This window comes from Cygnus olor, chromosome 17, assembly GCF_009769625.2.
Source record: "Cygnus olor isolate bCygOlo1 chromosome 17, bCygOlo1.pri.v2, whole genome shotgun sequence".
Lineage (NCBI taxonomy): Eukaryota > Metazoa > Chordata > Aves > Anseriformes > Anatidae > Cygnus > Cygnus olor.
This window is the reverse complement of record NC_049185.1, coordinates 8,491,508-8,518,217: the sequence shown is the minus strand read 5'-3', so window position 1 is coordinate 8,518,217 and position 26,710 is coordinate 8,491,508. Positions and strand designations below refer to the sequence as shown.

Sequence of the window (26,710 nt, the reverse complement as noted above, 5' to 3'; positions counted from 1 at the left end):
GCCAGCTGCGTGGTTATCTTGAAAGGCGCACTTCACGTTATTTCATTAACATGGTTCAGTCTTCCAGTTTTGCTTCAGCACAGATACCAGCAGAGTTAGTCACATGGAACTTCTGTTTTTCAGCCACCCTGATGATGGCACTGATGCACCAGGCAAGAAGTAAGGCAGCGTGCAACATCCCAGCTTGAATGCCACATCCCCAGCCCTGTGGTGCGTGTAGTTGCACACTGCAATTAACATTCACAAGGATTTATATTGCCAATTGCAGTTGGATTAGATGATTTGCAGTTGGACTAAATGATCTTTGAAAGTCCCTTCCAACTGAACTATTCTATTCTATTCCAAATGGCTTCTCCGGAGTGACCTGGCTGGAATCAGCAGGAAAGCCCCTGACACATATCTATGGCTCACACCACATCCAAGGTGTGGTGTAAGCAAGGTCCACCTCCATCCCAACACCACGCACAGGTGCCAGGTACAGAGTAAGCACACAAAACAGAGCATTTGATAAAACACCAGCAGCTAAGGGCTGCTGCTTGCCATGAGTTCACACGCTTTGCACAACCAAATGCAGAGGGAAGCCACGCAGATATACCTGCTGCTGGAGCACAGCAACGTCGGCAAAGTTTCAGCTAACACGAGATCGTATTCCCTTCCCTTCTGATTTCATTTTCTATAGTTCTTGTCTTTGTTCTTTATGAGGCAGCACGGAAAATAACTTGCTTGACTTGTAACTGACTCACCCAGAGCAGTTTTCTCCTCTGCATTTGAAAAATAGGTGTAGCCCTGCGCATTCAGCTGGCAACATAATTCATGGATATTTCTCCAGCTGAGCTAAAATGTGATTAATCTGGGTTGAGTTCACACAAACTAGTAGACAATTTAATCTCCAGCAGGCGGGTGTTTCATTCTACTGTGTTTTAGTAAAATCCTCTCTGGTTGCAGAGTACTCGCAATATTGGGAATTTATTTTACAGGAGCTTTTAGAAGCTCCCACTGTAAAAATATCATAAAAATCCCACATTTGTTGGCTATGAACTGAGACATATTAATTTCAAAATGAGGTTCCTTATTTTAAACAAGTTAAAGAGCTGGAACTAGTTAAAGCACTCACTGACGATCAAGGAAAACAAAGCACCAACACTATGCAACAGCCTTCTAGATTAGCCCAACTCCTCATAGGGGAGTGTAAAATGTAAGAAGAACTCTTGATCCTCCCATATTTGAATCCCATACATAACATAGGGCTTCGAGAAAATCTGGTCACACAGGTGCACGCACCTCTGCTTTTGAATTCCCTTAACATAGACATAAATCCCTGGAAAACCAGTGGGATTATTAGGTACGATCAGTGTCAGCAAGTTCAGATTTAGTCTTAGACACAAGAGGAACCAAAAGGATAGCAATTCTGTCAAAGCTAACAGTGCAAAGTTAACAGTGCAATTGTGTAAATTTGTGTCTCATCTCTGAAAAACCTGGGCATAAGGAACTGAGCAGACAGAAGTGACAAAATCTCTAAAACAGGCAACCTGCAGAGCAAAACATTCCTGCCCAGCACCCACCCCAGCCAGGGGTTGCAGCAGGCCCTGCAGTAAGGCTGTTTATGTCCTCCTTCGGGAGATAAGATGTTATCTACTGCAGCTGGTTCCATTCCAGTAACTCCAGAGTCAACACACTCCGTCAGGCTTCCTGAAGCTGGTAAGCAACAGAAACAGGAGTAGACTATCCCCGCCTTGTCAGATAAGGAACGAGCTTAACAAGCAAACAGAGAAGGAATTTGGTTTTCAAACATCTTGGAGAGCGCTACTAAATATTATAAAAATAGAAAAATATCAAAATCTCTTTTTAGTTTCTTGCTTCAAAAGTATCCAAAATGCTTTCCTGGTATAAAAAGCTGTATGAGCTGATAAAAGACTGTCTTTTATGGGCTATAGACTTGGCTACAGATAGATTTTTCATGCATATTTGTGTAAAAAATGACAGAAGTGTACAGAGAGTTAGGGTCACAAGTACTCACAGTTACAGGGATTTTCTTCATAGAGATTTTTTTACACTTGCTATACAAAGCTACGAGGTGTTCCCCACGACTGCCTTGGGTTACATCTTGCAAAACCTTAACCAGGTGGTGCAGTGTATGTCAGATGCTGGGCCTAGATATGCACGATTATTGTCATTTCATTCGTAAATAAAAAAGAGAAAGTCCCCAAACTAGCAAGGAGGAATGCTGATGCCAGCTTTTCAAACAATCCACAGCAGCAACATTTTCAAGGTATCTTAGATCAGCTGGCAGAGGTAATGCCTTCAGCTGCTCCACCCAGGCTAGCAGAGAAGCAGAATTTTAAGGACAAACAGGCAGTTTGGAGGCACAGCAAATAACGATCCAGGCCACACAGTAGGATTCAGTCTTGAACACTAAATGTTCACAGCCAAAACCAAACCCAAACAAAATAAAAACAAACACAACCAGAGCAGACGATGGGAGAAGAAACTCTGATAAACAAACCTGAACTGGAAGTGGAGCCCAGAACGGAGATTAAGAGCACTGCATCAACTGAAAGGCAACCTACCTCTGCCAGGGGGGGAAGGAGCCAGCAGGCGACGGAGGGAGGGCTTGCTCGGGGGCCAGCTGCATTCTCTTTCAGGTGAAGGTGCTGCTTTTCAGAACGGCCTAGAAACAGAAAGAATGAAATTCAAGGTTGAAATACACACCTGTAAAGTCACCATGCACTGAAAACTACTGCAGGGAGCCGGGCAGGGCAGCAAAGTGCAGCTTCTTGGCATCTGCCCCACGCCGGTGTGGAGCAGGGGGCAGCTGCCTCCGACCTCCTGAAGGCAGGCACAGCACAGCTGGGTGGAAACAAGCCACAGAGGGAGGCTTTTGGTTTAGTGTTCCATTTTTGTTGAGCAGATGTTTTCTGGGCACCACAGATTCCTGCTTTAATTTGCCTTGTTAATAACGTGGAGAACAGAAAACCCTGATTAACAAAATAATTAGCAAGTATTTTAAGTATTTTTTTTTTTTTGATCACATGCCATTGTAGCAGATACTGTAGGCTGAATCTCTGAACCAGAAGAAGAGGGGTATGACTGGGGCATGGTTGAAGCGATAGCATCTCTTGCTCAGCAAAGCCAGTGAAGGGCAGAAGAAACTTCTGCCTTTGAAGAGACTCCAGGTCATACTTCACCCTTAAATTGATATTCTCCCTCCAAAATTTTCTCTCCTTTCCCCCTCCTCAGTCCATTCTATGGGACCCACATTTCTAAGGCCAGTGCTGCATGGCCCACACATCCAAAACAAACCCCGAAGCTGTGCTCTGGCCCCAGCTGGCCCCTCATCCAGCTGATCTGCAGAGCTCACCTAGCAGGGCTGCTGCCATCTCTGCCCTCCTCCATCGTCACCTTGTACAAGCTGTGGGAGCACCAGTCTCACTGCTCGGTCCTCATGCAGCATCCAGAGGAGCACACAGAGGACGAGGCTGGAGCTGCAAGCTCAAAGGCATGAGACCCCAGGTAGCCTAAGAATATACAGGGAATAAACCTCTCTTCTCCTCTGTGTGTCCCCTCTGGACATGGGGTCAGGATCTATGCGGTGCTGCCTGTCCACTTCACTTCTGTGATTCCCACCTCAAACAACAGGACAAGCAAGTGCTGTAGGACACAATCAAACTGGATTACTGCTTAAATAGGCACGCGCAATAATGCGGTGACAAAAATGTATGGGGAAAATATTCTTCAGAATATTGCTCTGTGGAGATAAGCATGCTAGCAAAAGCAAGCATATGTTTTATTTACCACTTCGGCTTGTTTTCAGAGTAGCTTTCTGTAACAAAAGAGTTTAATAATATTTTTGAAAGCAAGAAAGATACCTATAAATAGGACCAAGACCTGTCCGTGAAACTTGTACATGAAACTTTAATGGCAAGAGGAATAGCCTTAATGTATTGCACTTGACAAATTCTTTATTGCATTTCTGCCTACGCGTGGTATCAAAGGCAGAATGAAGAACCAGCATTGCTCACCAGCACAGGCAGTCCCCATCCTCATCCAAGCACCTCCACCTTCCCCTAGATCTGGGACAGCTAGACCCTTCAGCCAGGCAAGAGGCTTGAATATTTTCTTCAAAGAAAAAAATAAAAGCTTTCCATAGAAACCTTCGCTCACGTCACTGGGTCCCATGGTGGGGCTCACCAAAGGTCTGCCCGTGGCTCTGGGGGACCTCTGGGACATCTCCATGTCACACAGCCTGAGAGGCCAATACTGGGTGTCTGTCCCTTCCCACACTGTGCTCTGCTTTTCTTAAATTTCAGTGTGCTTTTATTTACTGCACTTTCAACCAAAATGAGCCCTGGATGAGGTTCCCAGCACACGGCCCTAAGAAGGACCCAGCTGCCCTACACCAGTATAGAAGTGTCGAGCCAGAGCCATCCACTACTTACATTTAGTCAAACCTGGGCCACACACAGGGGCTCCTGAAATGAATGACCCATTCATTTCCCCTCATCTGTACAGGTGGCCTTTGCTGTATCTAATAACTACCGAATCTCCAGTCTATCGAAAATGCAATCTATCTTCCGAGACTTTAAAGATTTTATCCACATGCTGTCTACACACACAGTGCTACATGAAAATGAAAGGGATTTACTTCTGGGTGTTCAAGTGTAACGTGCAGTCTGATAGGAATTTCAGGTGAAAAGAATATTTTTAATAAGAAATGGAAATTTCTACTATCAATTTTCATTTTAATAGTTTTATCTATGTATATTGTGTATCAATTTCCAAGTATTTATAACAAGTATCATTGTTTTAATTACTTATAGCTAATAATTACGTTAAGTGGGATACTGTAGATTGCAAAGCCCTTTGTCTCTCCTTTTCAATCCCTCCCTCTTTAAATCTTTGCAGTGCGTATAATAAAACAGCATGCCCAGTCTGAGCCTGCTCAGAGAGAATCCAGAACAGCATTTCTATTACTGGCCGCTGTGCATGTTTACATGAATTCCCGAGAAAGATCATAAATATCTCTACCTTTTAGTCATTTGGCTTCCTAGAACTATACATGAACATCTCTGGTTGGTGCCACCACTCATCTGTCAAGCACTCGGGCGTCTTTATGGTGCACGTCTGTGGTCCCACAGCTCTTGTCTACCCAGAGGTTTTATTTTCCTTCAGATTCTCCTCTAGAGAAGTCAATGCAAAACGTCACATTTCCCACACTACTTTTACTACTCCACAGTCCTGTAAGAGACTGGAATTTGCAAAGGGAGCCTAAGGGAATTTGATATCCACATCCCATTGATGTCAAATAGTTAGGGACACCATGACTCTTAGCCCAAAGGAAGAGTGCTCCCTCACTGAATTCCCAAATATTTCAGAGCAGAACCAGTATTATTGCGCCAAATAACAACCAGCAAGGGGAAGGGCAGGGCAAAGCCCTTTGTTTACAGCTGGAATTTAAAACATGCAGAAAGATTTGCAGAGGAACTGGGAGGGCTGATCAGGTACAAGCAGCAAGGGGTGTTACAGGACCAGGGATTTGCATACGAATCGGGAAAAGGCCAGGGAAGGAGAGTAAATCCACCCGGACCTGCAGAGAAGAGACTTAAAACGGCTAATGTAAATCCTGACAATGACAGCTTAGACGAGTTTCTCTTACCTCTCCCTCATTCACGATCTGATTTCACGATCAGAATTATAGACTGTCACTACGCCCACAGTGTTTAAAAACCAGCTCATGTTCCAAGGAAAATCACTTCTACAGCAAGTACACAAACAGATGCTTCAGATCTCCTGCAGCCTGAGAAGAGGCAGCCGATGTTGATGGCTTTCTTGCTTCGAGAGGTGTTCAAATCTTGTGGCCAGAGAGACAAACCCCTCGGGTGCCTCTGCAGCATCTTCCCTACAGTTTTTCCTCCAAAAGATGACTGTATTGTACAAGTGCAAAATCACCTGGTAGTTTTGTGCCACGTTTAGATGTCCTCAGTGTCTGAGGGAGGTGTCCAAGTCACTAATACCTGCTTCTTTCTACAAGAAAAAAAAAAGCCAGTGCCCTCTCCCTGCTTAGCAAAACAGCTGCTGCTAGCTCCCGTCCAGCTTTGCTTCCCTGTTCAGTTAGAGCAGAGACCTCATCTGCAGCCCTGCTGCTCCAGCCCTCCATCACATCCCCAAATTCCAGCTCCATCACTTCTCGCTGTCACAGTGGACAGGCATCTCCTAAACACGGGCTCGTAGCTGTGAGAGCCTCAGAGCCCGGAGCACCTGCAGCCAGCACAGGCAGTCCCGCGGCTGCCCGGCTGCTGCCCTGACACCTCCTGCTCTCGGCTTGACAGAAATGTCCGGCTGGAAATCATCAGCCACCGCTACACACCAGGGCCAGGCAGTGTTTACCTAATCTGCAGACCAGGCACATCCACTCAGGGAGAAAAAAAGAAAATCACAGGCAATTTGTCAGAGCATTAGCTGATAATTCAGACAGAAATGTTAGATCTTGAGGCACAGCTTGGGGCTGCAGGGGAAATGTTATTGACTCTGACAGATCCCTGATGACACATCCACTCCCTCCACGGGGGCAAGGCTACATTTAGATACACTTAAATTTTCATTCAAATTCAAGATTAACACAGCCAGTGGACAGCAGAGAAAGGAAGCGAGAGAAGGTTAACGGAGGAAAAGGGAGCTTGCTTTGCTGGGTTTTGGCTTTTCTTCCCCCTATGTAATTGTGGCCTAATTATTTCCTTTAAAACTCATTGAGTTCACCATGGTAATTATTATCCAAGCTTAGAAATAAATATTCCTTCTGCTCAGAGACAGCCATTCCTGCCTACTTAATGCTGCTTATTTGCTGTAATAGCTCAGAGTCCAGATTTAGACAACAACAAATTCTTTTGAGACCTGATCAAATGTGTTTCACAGCTATCTTCCCAGCACCTCTCGCTTCCCAGCCAGTTGCATTTATTCATCGTCTCTCAAGCAGAGATTCTAAGCACCTTCAGGATATTTTTTTTCTTGTTTTGTGTACTCATGGCATCTAGCACAAAGCTGTCCTGAGCTTTCAATGACAGCTGTTAAGTAGTAAATAATAGTAATAATTGGAGCATATCTAATTAGGCTGCAGTTTTCAAACTTGGGTGCCTAATTTCGTTCAGCATGACTCTGCTCCTCACTCGAGTTCCCTTGAAAACGCCACACTTACAGTCATATTTAAGCACCTAGAGAAACATTTTCATTTTTGGAGAAGCTGAATATTAATTTTAGTAGAACTTGGGTCTGGCACCTCTGAGCATCAGGACAACTTCTACCCGTCTTTAAAATGCATATCCTGAACTACATGGACATCTGCACACAAAAATATTGACTCTTTCTATCTGAAAACAATGCTCATCTCTTTTGTTTTCCTTCCTGTTTCCCCACGATTCAAACTAAACCTCAGTTCTGTGAGCACATTTAGTACTTCTCAGCTTTTGCTTAATGACTTACTTCAGCCAACGCTTCAGCTGTGAGTGGCAACTTGGAATCCAAGATTCGGCTGCTCGTGCATCCAGAAATGCTCCTCCGCTGGGCGAGCAAATCGCAGCCTGTCTGGGAATGGCATTCCCAGGTGCAGCTGGTGACCCATTTGCTGACCACTGGCAGCAGAAGCAATGTCCCAGAGAGCTGAGTTCAACAGCACATGCCTCCAGGGAAGGCTGGTTTCCCTCGGCATGCAGAGGTGACTGTGTCATCTCCGAAAGCCTTCGCAGCTCTTCCAGCCTGCACCCAGAGTGGTAGCTACTGGTTTGTGGGGAGTGTGGTTGTATTCACAGTCCTCACAGGGTCTTCCGTGTGGCATCTTCCTCAAAAATCCTTTCTGGATGAGTCCTGGTTTTGCAAAAGAAAAAAGAAAAAAAAATCTTAGTGGGAGAAAAAGCACGTTTCACTGGATTTTTCATCAGAATCGGGTAAATCAGTGCATACAATTTGTTTTTTAAAAACAAGGTTTGCCCCCGGTTTGTCAAAACTGAGCCTGGTTGACAACAAAACTCTGCAAACTTGAGCACAACTTTAACTAGCTCTGCTGCCTGCTGGTTCTGGTATCACTGAAAACACCTTGCCCCACCCAACACTTCCTCCCATCCATCAGACTACAGGGCCATTCAGGCTGTGCATCCCTTTCACTCCTGCCCAGGTATTTCCATTGACTTTGGGAATGCCGTGGATGGATTCAGCTAAGAGTTGCTTGGCTTCTGGCAGGGGACTGGACCCAGCTGCTGTAGTGGCTATTAACATGTTTAAAATGGCAGAAAGACTTTGCTGAAGCAAGCACAAGAGCTTCCAAAGCATCACATACCCAATGAATCAGGGCCACGACGAGCAAGAGGGAAACGGGATCCCATTTAATCCTGGACATGTGCAATAATTTAAAGAAGACCCTCTCACATTCGAGCTAGCATGCAGGATGCAGCTGTTAACTTTCACCACACTGCAGGCCAAAGACAATGAAAGATCCAGACACTGTGGAGGTTAAATCAGTGCATCATTTGACAGGGAACTGTGAGCCATTAACCTTTCCACTGGCACTCAGAGCAAAGAGCTGGAAGATAAACACATTGGGTAGGAAACAAATTGGTTCATTCGAATGCTATTAATGTGTGTGCCCTTGGAGGCCACATTTATGCTTTTGGAAAATTACACATTCGCACATAATGAAGTGAGATATAGCTCACCGATTACCAACAGGGTGCAGAGCCCACGATAAGGATTTATAGCAGGTGCCTAATTCTCTAAACATTTGCAAATTAAGTATTTACAAGCGTAATGCTGGCTATTTTATTGCCAGTTTAAGTTACCATCATTTGGGCTTTTTATTTTGCACTGAAACTGAGCTGAGCATTTAATATCCATGATGTGTAATTTATTGAAGTGTAATTTGGTGATGTTATAGCGGGAATTAGGGCGGTACCCAGAGACCATAATTACAACAGAGCTATATATATGCATAGGAAGAAAACCTATATCCTAAAAAACTTGTTCTCAACCGATAAAACCAGCTAAAGATAAGAATGCTCATTGCAGGGGGAGGAAATGCAGAAAAGAAAATTAAATGCCAAAGCCAGATAAAATGTTTGTCATGGTAAAAAAGATATCCAGGCCTCCTACTCCCCATACCTGCCCTTTTAGGGCATAAAAGCAGATTCTTTTACCTGCTCACGGATGGTGAGCAAATCATAGAACCATTTAGGTTGGAAAAGACCTCTAAGCTCATCTGGTCCACATCTCCCAGCCTGAAGAGCCAGGGCCTCGGCACCACTGAATACAAGCACAAAGTACGCCCCAACAACTGAAATAACGTGTTTGCTTGGGAAGCTGCCACAGCCTCAAGTGAGCAAACAGATTTAGAAGAATACTGAATAGAGAGAGTGTGCATAAGATGTGGAAGTATGGCTAAAAGAGGATACAATGATTAAATATCCCCATTGTAGCCATTTCCCATTGACCATTGAATGAAAATATGGGGATTTGCTTTGGGGTGAGTTCATAAGAGAAATAAGAGTGAGATCACGCACAGCAGAAAGGGAACAGTTTTCCTGACACAAGAAATCCTTTTTAGGCTAACATTACTGTAGAAATACATTTAACAGCCTGTATAAATGACCATAACCATTTCTGCAAGTCACATGAACAATTTGCACAACTTTTTTTTCCATAGAAAGACAGCTTTTCTAACCACATCATTTTACTAAGCTAATTCAACGAGGTCAAGCTCCTGTGACTCCCACTGGAAGACCACCTCTAGGTTTGTGGAGAAGGAGCAGCTCCAGCAGGGTGGAACCAGGAGATGGAGCAGCCCAAAGCCAGGGAACTGTCACGGCCACCGAGGGGACCAGTTCTTCATGACGGATGGGGATATTTGTACCCGGTAACCTCATTCATTCCCCACTAGACGGCGTGGTTTATATTGTTTAACCATTTCCTGCACACCGCACCACATGCAGGTCGATAAGCACACCCAAAAGAGCAGCAGCTCATCCCCAAAAAGGAGCTGTCAGCGCACAACCAAATCCCAGCTCGATGTCTTTAATATTCCCCCTCTGCCGCCTCCAGCCGCAGGTGCTGCAGCCTGGCGGGATGACGGGCACGGGCTGCTTGCTTTGGAAGGCCCCCCATTCCCTCCGCAGCCCCGTCTGCGGCCAAAGGAGAACGTGGACAAATGGTTGAGTTTCAGCCATGGAATGGCTTTAAAACTCGACAGAAATGACTCCCCGGAGGAGAAATGGATGAAATGATTTACACCGGTATTTTCCTCACAGGTGGAGAGAGCACGTCTGTTTTTCTCCAGGGGAAGGAGCGCGATCTCCCTCCCTGCCTGAGCGGCCAGCCGGTGACATATTCAACCTGTCAGCCTCCTCCTCTGGACCTGCTGGTCAGCCAGCAGAGCAGGCTGGAAGGTAAATAATTTCCCTTCCTCTTCCCTTCGTGTTTTGAGGAGCTAGCAGTTTAGACAGAGAACAAGAGAAAAAAATTACTCATTCATTAAAAATGTGGCTTTGAACCAGGCCTAAAGCGTTATTCCAGGACTTTGGTAATGAAACACGTAAAGGCCACTGTTTCTTCGCTCTGCTGAGCAGCCCTCGCATCAGGGAGCTATCGCTCTTCGGGAGATGTCTGAGTGTGACAGACCCTGCTGCGTGCCCAGAGAAATGTTCTCCCTGCAGCTAACTCAGCACCTCTGCGTGCAGGTCTCAGCAGGAACCACGCACCATTAGGTATGTGGAGAACGATATTGCAGTGGATTTCTTGGATGCAGGTCAAACTGTGGAGCATGAGCTGTTTTGTACCACTTCTCTCTGCTTTCTGCAACTGGAATCTCCCACCAGTTTCCCTTCACTAATACAGCAAAAAAGTATTTTTCCTCCCAAAGCTTCTATAAGTATCAGGCACGGACAGTGAAAGCAGCAAGCTCTTGAAGCCAGCAAGTGTAATTCACCCATGTAATAAGCAAATTAACTTAAGGGTTATGACTTAAAGAAGCAGATCTTGAGATATGAAGTCTCTCTTGGCTTAGTCGCCTCTTAGACCAAACCAAAATAGTAACTGCTTTCTGGCGTTGCCCTGCCCCGTGTGGAAGGAGCAGGCTAGTCTCCGGTGCACATAAATGCAGCTCCCATGAATCAAAGATCCAACACCTCGCCTACCGTAGTGTTTTTTAAGATGAAGATCCAGATGAGTTAATGCCTTAACCTGGGAGCCACTAAACATAGTAAGTATTTCTGGCCTGCTGGAGAGTGGATAAAATGATATCATTATGGGAAAACTGTTAATGCACGGTGGTTGAAGAAGAAGGAGAGGAGGGAAAGAAACCAGGTAAGACTGGAACAACTACCAAGTACTTAAGCTGTTTTCCAGCCAACACTTACTGAGAATGTATTTTCAAGAGTAGCAAGGGATGCTGTTAATAACCGGTGAGTTAGCCCTGGTGCTAAGTACTAGACATAACTTTAGAACAATTGACGTTTGTAAAGGTTAAAATGGAGATTCTTCATCCATAAGATGCTACTTCGGTTTCTTCTGGAGAAGCTGAATCAAATGCACATAGTTACAATGACGGATTTAGAAGAGCTGTTAACACTAGAGCAGCATTGAAAGCACCTGTTTTCCTGCAGAAAGCTAAGTGGGGAGACACACATAGGTCTCTAATTGTTTTCCTTAAACCAATAGTGCTGTCTTTCCATTCACTGCCTTGAATTTCCCTCTCCGGAGGAAGACAGAAGTAGAAAGAGAAGCAGAATTTTGATCGTTTCAGTTGAGTTTGGTGACAAAGTGAACAGGTCAAGGCAATGCGACTTCGAAAATCCCATCCTTTATCTGGGGTTGAAGTAACAACAGCAAAACAAGCGGAGAGATGGAAGACACAAAGTGCTGTTTCTCTCTTCCTAGATCAAAACATATCTCCATCCACCAACAGAAAGCTCGTGGACCTCACACCTTCCCATATTGATTTAACATGAAGCACTCAATTCCCTTGCTTTAAATCATTCACAGTTTGAAGCTCTTCTACATTACTACTTCAGAGTATCTCTTTTCCCTTGTGGAGGCATTATCCTCATCTCCCTGTTGCTGTATATACATGTAAGCTTTGGATAAAAAAGAGCTCAAATTTTAATGACAATGTGCTATAAAGACAAGTGCTTTAAAGAAGTTCTCTCATCTCCTCGTTTTTTCCATTAAGAACATATATATGCATGGAACTTCTGTAAGAATTCATGAAATCATCTCACTAAACAACAAAATATTGACCTGGTGGAAAACTTAAATTACAAGTGTGAAGTATGGGCTGTACATCCACAGAAGAGTTCTTGCAGCTCAACCAGGTCAGGTCTGACAAAAACGGAGGCTCCATTCAAGAAGTGCTAGTGACCAGGTTATCTTCATTTCCAAGATCACTCATTCCTGTAACCCCAGCCTCGGTGTTTGAGGATCTTCACAAACTGAGAACGCACTGAAGTTGAAGACTTGGTTTGAGCATTATTTCAACCCACTTGTTTTACTTTCAGGATAGACACAAGCCAAGATATCCAGCAGTATTTGCATATTTTCAGTTCCAAAAAGCCTTATTTGTCAGAGACTGAGTGCATGCGACATCCAACCCTGAGGTGATGATCGAATTGGGCAACTGATGTCACAGCTCACTAATCGTTTTCAAAAAGGGAAAGCAGATCTTACAGTCAGCACCAGGCTAGCAAGCGCAGGAGGAAAATTCCTTCATGTACAGGTCAGATACTTAAAACTGTGCAGCATACTGATGGCTCCAATTAGACATTTTTATTAAAGCTCCCCTCCCTTCAACTACACGAGCGTGCAGTCATGGCGTATCACCTGTACAAACATTATTTCTGAATGCAGTTATGCCTGTGCTGGAACTCTCTTGAGAAATTAACCTAAAGGAGCGAGCAATTTCTCACGCATGTCCTGGATGCGTTTGTAGGGAGTCTACAGGTGAAACAGAAGTCGTGAATAGCCATATGAATTTGCATACAGCTATGAGAGGATGTGGCCAGGTATCCATAAAAACTACTGAAAGACCGGAACAGACAAGCTCCACAAAACTTCTGAGGAGGTAAGGACGTGATCTGGGAAAGACTGACTGACAACTACGGACCATGGCGGGTGGGCAACGACACGAGAGGTCATTGCTCCTGCCTGTGGGGGGAGTCAAACGCTCAGGAATCTCAAAAGCTGGAAACAAGCTTCCAGGGAGAGCAGAGGAAGTACAGATGAGTCTTTACTCAAACATACAGCTGGGGAAAGCTAACTCCTGCCACAGCCTGGTGGTATTTCCCCGTTAGGAAGCAGTGCTGCAGGCCCCAGTTTGAGCCAGCTGATAGGATCCCAGTGCCAGGCTAGCCACCACGCTGGCCAGGGGCAGGACAGCACGGAGGCTCGTTATCTCAGCTGGGATGAGAGCCTCATCCCCATTGCAGCTCTCCTGCGGGCCTGCTGGCCTCATTACCATCAAAGAAAGGCACTGCTGAGGTTTGCCGTCAAACTGTCAAAAACTGAAACCAGGACTGGTTCACCTCCCGTTTGCAATCATGTGGCACTCCCCCTTGAGCTGCCTTGTGTTTGTCCCTCACCAGCAGACTTCAGCTCGGTTCTGCTGCTTTTATTGCCCTTTTTTTTTTTCTGAAGTTTAAAAGCAGCTGAAACAGGAAGCGAGGCGCCGAGGCGTGCTTCCTCCGGCAGGCACAGGTACCTGGCAGACGAGCCCGCCCTGCGCAGCGTACCCGCGGCAGCTCATCCAAAATGCTTCGCCTGTGCTGTCTAAAGCAAGGCGCAGAACTCAAGCAGGAGCCCATCAGGAAACCAGGCGAGAGGCACGGCTGGCACAGGGCCCCTCCTTTCCTTCCCCCTCTGCACCGCTCACACTCCTTTCCTCCAGCCGGAAAACAATGGAGGGAACCTGCACGAGCCCGAATGCCAACCAGCCCCGTGCCTCGGCAACACAGCCCGATGTGTTCGGGTGACACAGAGACAGTTGTCAGCCCAAGCCAGGCTCACGACGGCAGAATTACATCTCTTAATTATTACCAGCCCGGCTCCCCGAATGTTCACATTTTTTCCACAGTTACTAAATAAGTTAATCACTTCATGAACAAGGAAATCTGCAGATGCCTTTGAGGCTTTGTTAACACAGTGCCTAAGCCAGCTTTACACTCTCTTCTAATCCTCTTTAAGACAGTATGAGGCAGTGAAGTAGCCTATAATCAGTTTTTAAGGTTATAGACAATATCCCCACTCAAGCTGGTTGCCTAGAGCAACAGTGCAGGAACTGAATGCTAGCAACGAGATTGGATTACTTGCCTTGTTTATTCATCCATATATATTTATCCTCTGCTCTGCCTACAGCAGAAGCAGGGATTTTGTAGCCTGTGCCATACACGTCTGGATGTGGAGCAGAATTTATGTAAAAAAATGCAGACAGGCCTTGCAAATTAATCTCTTTCCATTTCTGATTCTTTCCCTTCCCTCTCCACCTCAACACCTGAAAGCTGAAAACACTCCCAGACGTGCGATTGCCTGCGCCGTCTCAGCGGCAGCAGCAGCCTGCCCACTGCTCCGCGTCTGTCTGGAGGGGGGGAGCCCATCATCCTGCCCGCTGGAGTCTCCAGAGACACTGCCGCCCACCGAGCAGGCACACAGTCCCCAGCAGGCAGCAGGAGCTGCTGTTTCACCTTCGCTAAGGATCTGTCCCACTCTGACCTGTGGGATCCCCCCAGCTACGTTTTACATGAAGCAGATTGAAAGCAAATTGTATTTGAAAGCCACTGAGAAGAATTCAGGCTGTTTCTTCTGTCTTTTACAAGAACTTCATCCGTCCTTGAAGAGCTGGTTTTTCCCTCTCGCCAAAACCCATTCCCCTGTTGTTCTTGAAGCTTGAGCATGGTTTCACCAGGATCAGAACAGCTCGTCTCCGTTCTTCACTGCAGTGGCTCTGGTGTAACTGGTGTGATCCAGGCTTTTCCTTAGAAAGCATGCCTGTACAAAAACCCTGGTACAGCTGGGAGAGCTCCATGTGGCAATGACACCAAGAATGCAGTGACTGCCCAGCATTACTGGCGGACTTTGGAGCTAGCTGATGGCCAAAGAGTAATTCAAGAAGCATCCCGAAGAGAGGCAGCCTGCGTGCCTTCCCACGCCTCCCCGAGGTGCAGAGGTACCAGCAACCCGCGAGGTCAAATCAAGCTGCTGTGGAGCTGCTTGCAAGGAAGACCTACTCCTATTGCAAGAATAAATTTCCATGGGCTTTTGGCATTCCAGCAGTAGCTTTGAAAACGCCCCAGTGCATAGGGAAAGCACATCCTAAGCCTTCCATGCTTCCACTGATCTGAGCCTTCTTGGAGTTCACACCTGTATCAAACTCAGCCCATTCTTCCTATGCACAGGCTAAAACGCTTTCTTTGAGTTTTCTCTATCCCCAGCCAGCAATGCAAACCCAAAAAATCAGTCATTAAATGCAAGTCTGAAAATATCCATTTGATCTCTCCCATTCCAAAACTTGCCTGGAGCTGAGCCGCATTTGGTGGCCAAAGCGACCTGCAGAGCTGACCCCTGCTGCTCAGTGGATGTCATCTATCAGAGGAGCCTCTCAAGGAAAACAAACTCACACAATTTCCTTCCACAATCAGCACATCGCATCCCAGTGCAGTCCTGTTACACGACAGCTATGTTTTATTACCCAGCAGCTTACAACAATTAAGGAAAGAAGGGTTGCAGGAAGGTAGGCCTGAGGACCAAGTCCCAGGGGAACCACCGTGCATTTTTTAGCATAGTCTGGGACGCGTCACCTTGTAACTCGGTTCTTCACTAGGAAAGTGGTGTATCCATTCAACAAAAGAGATTAGAGGTTTGACAGATAATAAATTTGCTGAGAAAATGAGTTTTAAAGATATCTAACTGCACGGCAGATGAACTTGGTGAATGGTTGTCACTGAAGCAAACAGGGTGAGGGACAGGAAGGCTGCTGCTAGGAGGGAAACCTAAAGGAGGAGAGGATTCAAGACACTGCATTTCAGACACCGTTAAAATGAAAAGCTTCATTTCAGGAATGCTGTTGTTCTTCCCTTTAATATTTTCAGAAAGAAACTTTCTGGTTTTTCAGTTTGAGGTGTTTTTTCCTCACATTAAAAGTCACCTAAGTTAATAGGAAAGAGGAAACCAGGAGTTAAATAACCCCGAATCAAAACAAAACACTTCATTTTGGATCCAAGCTGACACTTTGGGTTGACCCAAAATGAAAGTTTCGTGGTTTTCATTTCACTGAAAAAAGACTGAAAACAAAAATATCTGTCTCAAACTGACACGACCGTTTCCCCCCACACCTCCCTCCCTGAAACCCTGCCTGGGTCTCTCCACTAAGAGCAACGACTCGCGATTGTCACACGTTGCTGCCTGATTTCCCGGGCCACTCCTCCAGCTGGCCGCATGCCGCGTAAGCTGCGTCGGACACTTCACCGAGCGTCTGCAGAGTGCCTCCTGTGTCACACGGCGTTTCTGTGCTTTTCCCAAATCCTCAGAAAATGAGCTCCTAATGATGGAAAATCCTCCCCACCCCATCCCAGGCCCCTCTGTCCCCGCAGGAGCGGTGCTGGGGCCCTGTTGGGGTCCCCTGCAGATGGCACTGCGGGAGCGTCCTCACGTCCCGCGCCACCCCCGGCACCGCCATCATTTCCTTGGCCTACTTTCCACTTCTTCTTTTTTTTTTTCCTCCCAGAGAAATTATTTATCGTAGGGATTGCCAGCGCTTAATAAACATCCCTCCAAGAATAAATTTGTTTATCTAAGGTATTTTATTATGCTGCCTCAGATAAAAGAGAAGGGAAAGAGAAATCCTCCCCAGAATATTTTTGACTGAGCAAACAGTGAAAGAGCAGTGTCCTTGAGCGCAGTTTTCAAAGGGGAGGTTTGTCAGAAGCCATTTCAGCTATTACGGAATGAGTTATCTTCCAAATGAACAAAAAGAGGTGGCAGCGTAGGCCCTGGCAATTGATCCAGTGTGACAGAGACAGATTTAGGAACCTCGAAGCGTTTTGTTCCAGGGACTGCGCCGGTCGTCCTACTGTTTCACCTTCTGTTGTCATCCAAGCTGTGTGGCAGGGGGAGGAAGATGGAAGCATTTTAAATTCAGGTTGCACAGGTTCAAGCAGCAGCACATGACAGCAGGTCACGGAAAATCAGGACTTCTGTCACTCAATCCCACGGCAGCTTCTCCCTTTGCCTCGTCCCGCTCCCGTCGCTGGCGGAGGAGCCTGTGTCTGTGCTGATGAGCAGCGCTCGAGCTGCACCAGTCATGCTCCCCACGCCACAAAGTCATCAAGTAACGCCAGCTGGGTCCCTGGCGAGAGCAGCCCTGGGCTGAGCGAGGAGATAACTCACTGAAAGGAATGCTTATTAGAAGCAGGAAGCCTGGCAGCAGGATTTCTCATCCTAAATATGAGGTTTGCAGCAGTATAAATAATGCATGTCAATTGCCAGCATCCTGAAAATTAAAGTAGGTTAGGGAAAAAAAAACAAATCACACTCCAGTGCTCTCCATTCAAAAGGAGTTAGCTGCTCGTACCGAGCCAGTACGGAAAGAGGGGACAGGAATTAAAAACCTCATCTGCTGTTGCATGCGACTGTGCTAGCAAGAGACAGAGCCTTCTCCCAGCTGTTGGACCCAACGCTTTGGTGCGTGGCACTGCCCTGCCTGTCGCACAGGTGGCAAATCCTGTACCTGGGATCGGAGCAGGCCAGCAGGTGGCTGTGACACGGAGCAGTACGTGGCAGTGTGACCATTTGTACATGTGAACGGTGCCCACAGAGGGCTGCAGGACGCATTTCCAGGAGCTTCCAGCCGTTCGGTGCAGCACGGGCTGCAGACGGTACCCTCCCAGAAAGCTCCCGAGGACTGCCTGCTCTGCGGCTCCATCCCCCCAGATCTCACCCAAGGGGGCCTGCAGTGAGCTCAGCTCTCTGTGCCTTTTTTGAAGTCGAAGAGCACAGTCCCCAGCTGCTGCTCTCACCCACCGGAGCCCACCTGGCCCAGTCCAGCACCGGACACCAAACCCCTGCGAAGCCGAAACACAAGGTGCCAGCAGAAATACAGGGAACTGCCCATGCTGAGCTGGGAAGGCCCAGCCAAAGTGAGCCCTGGCAGGAGCTGTCCTGCAGGCACCAAGGAACACAACTGGCAGCAACACACCCGGCACGAAATGCAAAGGCCAGGCACCAAACGCACCAAGCGCTCACTCTTTAGTGTTTCTCAATCAATTTCACCTTCGTTTCACGGGCAAATAATGTCACCCGGAGCGTTCAATGCCCTAAACATCGCTGCTAGGAGCTTACTTTACTTTCCAGATGTTGTGGCTTGGAATTCCCGATCTTCACGCGAGAGCAGCCCGAGCACCGCAGACATGATCAGTGCGCTGGAGGCCAGCGGCTCTCTCTGGCTGATCAAAAGCAATTTCATTTCAAGCAGCAATTCAAGCAACGAGTCGCCCCTTCAGATCTATCCAAATTCCAGTTCCCACTGACCTCCCCCCTCCCCCAGCTGTATTCTTCTCCCTAATCTAATAATAATTCCACCAGCAAAAAAAGAAAAACAGCAATGCTGGTAGAATGCTTCCTTGCTGAAATGCCTCTGTGCACATCAGCAACAACCTCTGTTAAACTGTTACAGAAATGAAAAAAATCCTAAAAAATATTTAAGATCCTCCTTTTTCCATTTAATTTCAATCACCATGGCTGACTTCCAACTCCTCTGTCAAAGTATACAGGCCTTTAGAAAACACCAGATATAATGAAAAATGGTCCCCGAGGAATGCTAAGCACTAAGCCAGCGATCGTCTCAAGGAATCACTGCGTGCATGAAGACATCCATCGTCTGCACGTGGCACCAAACCTTTCACTCCTGCAGGACCACGTACATGTCTCTGCAGAAGTTTTCCAGGAACGAACACCTATCCAAACACACAGGAAAGCCCTGTCTGCTCCACCACGCAAGAACATGCCTTCGGCCCAGTGGCTGGTAGATCTGTCAGCACTGCAGGAAGCAAAAGTTCTGATTCCATGGCAGCTGGGCTCTCCAGAGAGTAAAAATCCTTATGGCATGTGAGGCAATTTGACTCGGAAAATACAGAAACATCCCCATCTGGCTTCCTGTCTATCCTGACCCAAACTTTGGATGCTGTTCAAAAACACATCAGGGTTCCAGAAAGCTGCTGGAGCTACCTCTTTCACACTGAAACAAAGCATCCATTTAATACACGGCATTTCCAGTGCAGATCCTGGGAAGTAAAACATTTTCCGGGTTACTTCTAGACAATAAAGTTCCATGAGAGACCCAGAGAGCACATTATTTAAATGAAAATCCTATAGTTTTCCTCTTCAAAAAACGAATGATTCAGCATAAGAAAGGACAGAAGTGTCACACCACGTAGAGGATGCCACCGTCAGGCAAGGGCTTATGACACATCTCTTGTACATTTTGACTGGCAGCTAGAGCTGGTGTCAACATAAGATAACTGCCAATGAATCAACCCGAAGTCCACCAGCTGTACCGATCACACCAATGTAAGGCATCTCAGGGGTGGTACAAGGCAGCAGCAAAACCACGAGCTGAAATACCAAGAAAACAAGGTGTGTGGCTGAAGAGAAGCACCTGTTTTAGCTCTTGGACTGAATCAAGCTCCGTAAGACTAGCAAGGCACAGCCATGCTTTAGGTTGTATATACTAACCTCCTAGGTATTTAGATTAATCCTGAACAGTCTGCACTTCATATCCTTTGAGTGAGGCTGCACTTCATTTCGTATGGCTTAGCTCACAAGTTTCTGCTGGGATGTGGACCTTGCCTGTCTCATTTTTGGATGGCACTCAACATAATGGAGCCTTTGTCCAAACAGGAGCTTTTCCTGGGGAGGAAAGCACCTGGATTGCATCTCAAGAGGCTGCACTCAGTTCCTGGCTATGTCAAGCCTCCCAAGTGGCTGTGAGTAGTTATATGTCTATGTTCCTTCTCTGTAAAATAGCAATGGTAATTTCTCCCAAGTCCTTTGCCCATTTCATCTTCCAATACTGAGCTGTGCATGGCAAAAACCATCTCTCACAAGGGCAAGATACAGCATCTGTAATAATTCACCTCCTTCCCCACTCCGCTGTTGAGATGCTTTTAAGATAAAGCTGAATCACAATAGCGTAACTGAGTTCATTTTCCACTTAAGAGAGCAGTCTCTCGTCACAGCGCAGTAAAGCTTTGCAATGAATGTGCTTTCTATGCTAGTCTATAAAAACAGTGTTCAGGGAAATTCGTACCATAATAAATACATGTGTTAAAAGGCCATTCATACTCTGCTTTGTGACAAGTTCAGGAGCAGAGATTCTAGCACTGAGACCAGACACATTTCGTAGCGTAGATTATATTTAATGGAGTTGTAATCAGAAGATGAATCTGCATGATTTTGTCAGATTTGACACAGAACATGGCTTACTTTCTACAAGTAAAGAAAAAAAGATGGCTTAGATGGTTGTGCTCACCATCTCAAACAGCCATTGTGAGCACTTTTTTTTTTCCCCCCTATTTTCTCAGGAAGTCTGGTTTGAATTTTTGATTTACAGTGGTCAAGTGCAGATTTTTTTGCTTAAGCAGAACAAATAAAACGCTAATATGAAAATTGCCCTGTTAGTAGAGCCTCACAGTCAGCAGAGGTGTAGGATTGCTCCTCATCCACTGCAGACCGGTTGCCTCACATGCCCCTACAGTGCTCTGTATTGAGTACAGTAATTACACCGCTTCCTTCCCATCTGGGATTGCATCCAAAGACATTTTACGAAGTAACAATGCATTCTCTATTCGCCCTCTTCAGAACAGAATCGCATTGTTTAGTTTAAGTGGGCTTCCAGCCAGAAGAAGGTCAATCATAACAAAGCACTGACATTAAGATAAAGGCTAGAACTGCGCTTTATGAAAAGTAGCCAGCTCTTGACAGTTGGCACTTGACTGACAAGTTTGTACTGGGGGGGGCGGTTCATGTACTTAGCTTTTATAATTTGGGTAGTGTTCGATTTCACATTTGTGTTTATTTATTGCAAACCATAGAATCACCCTCCAGGTTTTCTCAATTTTCTATTAAGAAAAATACAATGTTCTATTGCAATTAAGTAAACAAAGTTGGTTTTTGCATACACTTTAAAAAAAACATTGGTTTTTTAGACTGCCAGTGGCTCAGCTTGTTTACAGTTTGTGGTCTAAGGCATTTTCCCTGTGGTTCTCTACATGGTAATTTTGCTGTAGAAAATAGCTGGCATTGTCTGGTCTCCTTTTTTGGTGATGTTTGCAAAGAAAGCTATCTGAAATAAAGCTGTGAGGATGAGAATATCTTTCCAGCTATCAGACACCTCCAGATTAAAACTGCTTCTTTTATTCCTATCTTTCCTTCCTAAAGGAGCCCCCTTTGCCATATGGTCTAACTACCCCTCGTGTTTCCCCTCTGTGCTTTGATTCCCTTTCCTACCACACTCCCTTTCCTACCAGCTCTCCAACAAGTCTCTAATACCTCACGAGTATCCTCTAGAGTACGTATTTGAAGCTCTACTGTTTCTCATCCTTCAATACAGCCCTCTCTCCATAGCTGAGCATTTTTTGCTCTCTCAGTGCAGGATTAGATAACCCTTCTTGGTTAATTTTCTATCCACTCTAATGCAATGGCTTTCAAATGGAGATCCAAGCGGGGAAGGCAGTTATGTGTTTAAGACCCTAGTCAGCAGCTGGGGTGATTCATATTCTCTACTTTCCTATTTAACCTTGTGCATGTCGCTTGATGGCTCCATGCTTCCATTCCCATCTATAAAAGAGAAAAAAGCTTTCATTTTTTCCACTTTTTCTTCCTTGAATATTTAGAAGGTAAAGGGTTATACAAAGCCAAGCACAACAGAGCCCCAGGGTGATCTGGGGTTTCTAGCTGCTAGTGTAATAAAATTAACACACGCTGCTTGCAGAGCACCCTTCCACCAATGCTATGTAGCAGTTATGCTTTCTGATAAACAGTCTTGCAGACAGACGGAGCCTATGTCAAGTTAAAATGTTCACGAAGTACGCCTTCGCTAGTTGCCATGCTGTCACTACCCTCCCATTGCCAAAAGAGCTTATATTAAGAATGAGAACATATTTTTGAAAGATGAGAAGGAGATTTTGAGATACACAATGCACCAGCCAAAATATTTAATATATGCCTTAGTCAAAAATTCCATCGTTGCTTCTCATATCATCTGCATCTAAATACTCTCTTGCTGCCTAGGCACTACATTGTCTAGCATTTTTCCCTCCCCAGTCAGAAGAGGAAGAACGAACATCACAGCGTTATACTCGAAGACGCACTAAGACCAGACTGCTACAAGGTTAGGGGACAGACTCCTACTGATGTCAGGTGTCCTGCCCAGGAGCTGCAGCTCAGCAAGAAATGCTAACAGCCCCTGGGGGTCCCGTGGACACAGCAGCAGCATCTGTCACTTGAACAGCTCTGCTGCCCCTCGGTATTTCTTCCTTTGAAATATTTCTAGTACTCAAAGCCAAGGTGCTAAGGAGACAGAGGTACTGCTTCTCGTTACGAGAAGGCAGGAGAAAATGAACAAACTTCCAGGCAGAGAATCTGTTCCGACCTGTCAGATGAAGATGTTTTTGTGAGCCTGTCAGATTTCTGTAACTGCTGTCAGCTGATGTAATGCAGGACGCTATGTTTCCCCACAGATCTTGTATCCCTCGTATCCGTAAACCTCTGTACTGGTAATTCACTCAATAATTTATTCCTCCCCCTTCCTGGAAATCTAGAACTATATTAAAATATTCATTTAAAGCATGTGTTTTGAGGGAGGAGAAAAGAGAGGAGAGGAGAATGAACTCATGCACCAGGGATATTAGACAAGACTGAGAACTGCAGTCTTGGGTGAATTGCACTTTTCCCTCTCGCCTCTGCCTCTTAGCAGCCATATCATTACCATCAATAGCCATTACACAGCCTGCTGCGTCACCAGCACTCGCACGTCTCCGCTCGCTTTCAAGACGACACAAATCCCCATCACAGAAGTCGCTCTTGTGCTCGCTGAAAGCCCTATTGACAGCATGTGCTAAATGAAGGCTGGAGAAATTAAATCACCCTTCATCTCTGTACATGGATCCTTCCACACACTGCATGGGACGGCGTTAATGAGGTTGTGCAGGATGCCTTGGGTAACTGCATCCACTGTGTGTTGTCTGCTGGCCTTAGTCTCTAAGCTAGTTAAATTGGTTTCATTTGTCAGAACTAAAATTAACTCACACACGTTCTTCAAGTTGTCTTAATTTGCTAAATTCTACAGTTCAGCCTAGATTATCCAAAGTTCAATTATCCAAAACTCCCTGGTATTCAAAACAGGGTCAAGTCTCTTGACATCCATTAAGTACATTGAAAATTCCCGCAGTTATCAGAGACCTCATTTATATGAACATATTCCATATCCCCAATGCTTTTTATATAATTGAGGCTGAATGTCAGTAAGGTTCTGATTTCAGGATATTTTGACTGATAATTGAAATTTCCAGAGAGAGCGATTATTTCACTTTTCCCTTTTTTTTTTTTTTTTTGTCCTGAGGAATCTATTTTATTAAACATTCAAATTCAAACCAAAATTTTCTTTTGCCACCCCAAAAGGCACTTCCAGGCCTTTGCCACTACCTGAGAGACCTTCACCACCCAGAGGAAGGCAGTGTCTCGAGGGGCTTCTCAGATGCTCCTCAACAGAGGAGAGGAGACAATGTGTGGAAAAGGCAGGATTTTCACAAAGGAAATGAGACAGATACCCCAAACTGTGCAGACCTGAAACTGTTCGTGCGACCTCCTCCATATCTCGGTGACATCAGGTGGATTCGGGGCAGTGAGATCAGAGCTAGAGGTGGGCTCGGATCGGTCACCACGTGTACAGCCGTACCTCCCTCACTGTAACTACCTGATTGCTTCTTGGAGCACACACAGCAACTCCAATTAAGTACCAGGGACACAACTAAGGTTTCAAATGCAGGTTTAGTAATTGATTCTCACCTCCTGGATGAGTTCAGTGCCTTGTCAAAGACCAATCTTCTCTATAGATCCTCTCCTGAGATGCTACCCAGCGTAAGCAGAGGGGGACATCAGACTCCCACGTCACACAGTCTGCAAGAAGAAACTTCACAGATGCCAAAGCAAGTTTTCTGCAGCTAAATGTGGACACTACATCTACGTTTTCAACAGGTAGGATGAATTTCAAAGCATAAATCAACAGCAAAAATATGAAATAGTATGGAATTCAAACACGAAATATGAGGCTTACATAAATATTGCAAGCTGACTACTTCATATTACGACTTTTTAAAATTTACATCCCATACTTATTTAATTAAAACAAGATACACTGCAATCAGTATAGATAACACGAAGTGTACATTTTGCACTAAATTCGTTTTCAGCTGTTTCAGCATTTGCCTGCAGCAAACACTTTGCATAATGCATGAACTGGAGATGTTGATGTGGCAAGCACATCCCTGGCAGGACTTTTCTGTGAATGTGAATTTCGGAGCCACTAGCAATGAGCAGAGCACACGTGATTCACTGAACTACCCCCGCTCCTCACGTGTGATAACATCAGGCTTGAAAACAGAAGTGCTGAGCTGAGAGTGAGCATGACAATAGCGCAGAGGAGAGGGCTGTGTGCAGGCCGTGGGACACCAACTCTTCACCATTGTGCCATTTGTTCTCCTGCTTCCCTAGGAAGGGCCGGGTGCTGTGCAGATCCTTCTCAAACTGGCTCATGAGAATGCAGGCAGATGTCTTTCTTCATAACATATCATGCGGTGTTTTTAGATTTCCAAAGCTCTAAGCACACCAGATGTACGTTGCTGAGTGAGCAGAGAGGCAGCTTGACTTGTATCACACAACAATTTCAAAGGTCTCACACGTGGCAAGACGCTGTCCTGTAACCGTGCAAGGTCACGTACCTGCGGTCATCACACAGCTGGGGCAAGCCTGCTAGGCACAGACTGCGTGCAAAGAAGAGGCTGGGGAGGATCGTGGCATTGCACAGGGTCCACAATGAAACATCTGAATACACCTCATAAACTATTTATACAAGGAAGCATAATCTAAAGTGCTAATAGATAATTAATGGCTGCACTAATAAATTCTTCGCCAAGGTTCCTAGGCAGGTCACGAGGCTGAAGCTTCAAGAGGTAGCTCATGAATATTCCTTTCCCCCAGCTGCAACACCTGCTCCTGATGCCTACACCACAGAGTTTGCCTTATCTGTAAATGTCAATAATATTTTTAATTGGTTATTATTCCTTCCTGACTGCAACCTTTAGAAGGGAGTTTAAGCATTTGGTGAGCGAAAGATTGCCATAATTACTGGGAAGGAGCTGTGCTCTGGAAACAGCTTTTGTATTGCATGCTGTGTGCATGAAAAATATTTTCCACAGTAAACTGAACTATAGCTCCAAGTACTAACTCTGACACTGAAATGTACACATCTGTGTACTGTTTAACTAACTGCTAGCTTTAGCACAAGCAACACAGTATTAAGATAACAGGAGCCTGTAAGAGAGGAACACGCATCGCAACATGAAACGATTGGGACTGCAGAGCACAGATTGGAGGCAGCTGCACGATCTGACATAACGTGTCACCGTCCCTCTCATCCTGATGCTCGTTATTTGTTTGTCCTGCCCCCATCCAGATGGAGAGAGGATGCAAAGAGCAGAGAAGCAACGCTGTGCAATCTACAACCAGTGCGGGCTATCTTTCAGCTCACAGTAATTTCAGTTGATATCAAGTTAGTATGCGATGACAGCCACGGAAACGTCCTTATTAGCAGTGTCCTAGAAAATGTATATTCTTTTTCTTACAACATCTTTCATTAAAAACATCCAAGCAAAGAGCCTTGGGATAGTAAATGTGCTCGCACTGTGAGAAGACAGCTTATCCTTCAGTATAAACGAAGAGAGAAACAAAACATAGGGACAGAGGAAGGAAGCAATAAAAATAGAGTATTAACAGCAACCATAAAAAAACAAGCAAAAGTCAAAGCAAGGTTGAAAAAGGTCTCACAGGGGGAGCCAGACCCATGAAGTTTTGGGAAGGAGAAAAAAGGACTGAACGTGCTCTTGTAACAAACTGATCCTTCGTAAACAGGATCAACCAACAAAGAGACAAATCATGTCTCCTGCTTCTTAAACTCAAAATAGAAAGCTGCCTTCGGGAGTCTTCTGCATATCTGTCTAATTATTGTATTTCTTAATGCTTTAAAGAAAACGAAGATATAATTTCTGAATGTAAGACGGTCCATAAAAAGGATCCCAGAGCTAAACTTGCAAACTCACTTCTTCAGAAGTATTTCAGAAAAAGTTGTGTGTTTCGGTGGTATCCCAAGGAGTCAAACCTGGACTCCAGGAGGAGGAAACACCACAAAACAAGTTACCATGAAGTTTTAGCGGCTGAGAATCCAGACATCTGCCTTCACCTCGCACTCAAAGTCATGAATTTCCAAAAAGTACACATTTCAGATGACACAAGACTCCTTACTCATAGGGGAAAAAAAGCCTCCTGGACTATTTTCAAGACATGGTGTCAGCAGGGAAATCCCAGTCTGTCCCTTTGAATTGGAAAACACCCTTGCATTCAACAGCACTTGACCGGAGGA

The 26,710-nt window shown here is 45.4% G+C and overlaps 1 long non-coding RNA gene across 1 annotated transcript in view; it reads right to left on the bottom strand.

Annotated features, from left to right (window-relative positions):
• The window catches only part of LOC121079559, a 206,735-nt gene that overhangs the window by 23,161 nt on the left and 156,864 nt on the right, over positions 1-26,710 (bottom strand). The window contains exons 6-7 of the long non-coding RNA XR_005825087.1: positions 7,474-7,854; positions 2,568-2,668 (exon numbers count right to left, since the gene is read on the bottom strand). This is a non-coding gene — a long non-coding RNA (uncharacterized LOC121079559). The remainder of the gene's footprint in view (positions 1-2,567; positions 2,669-7,473; positions 7,855-26,710) is intronic.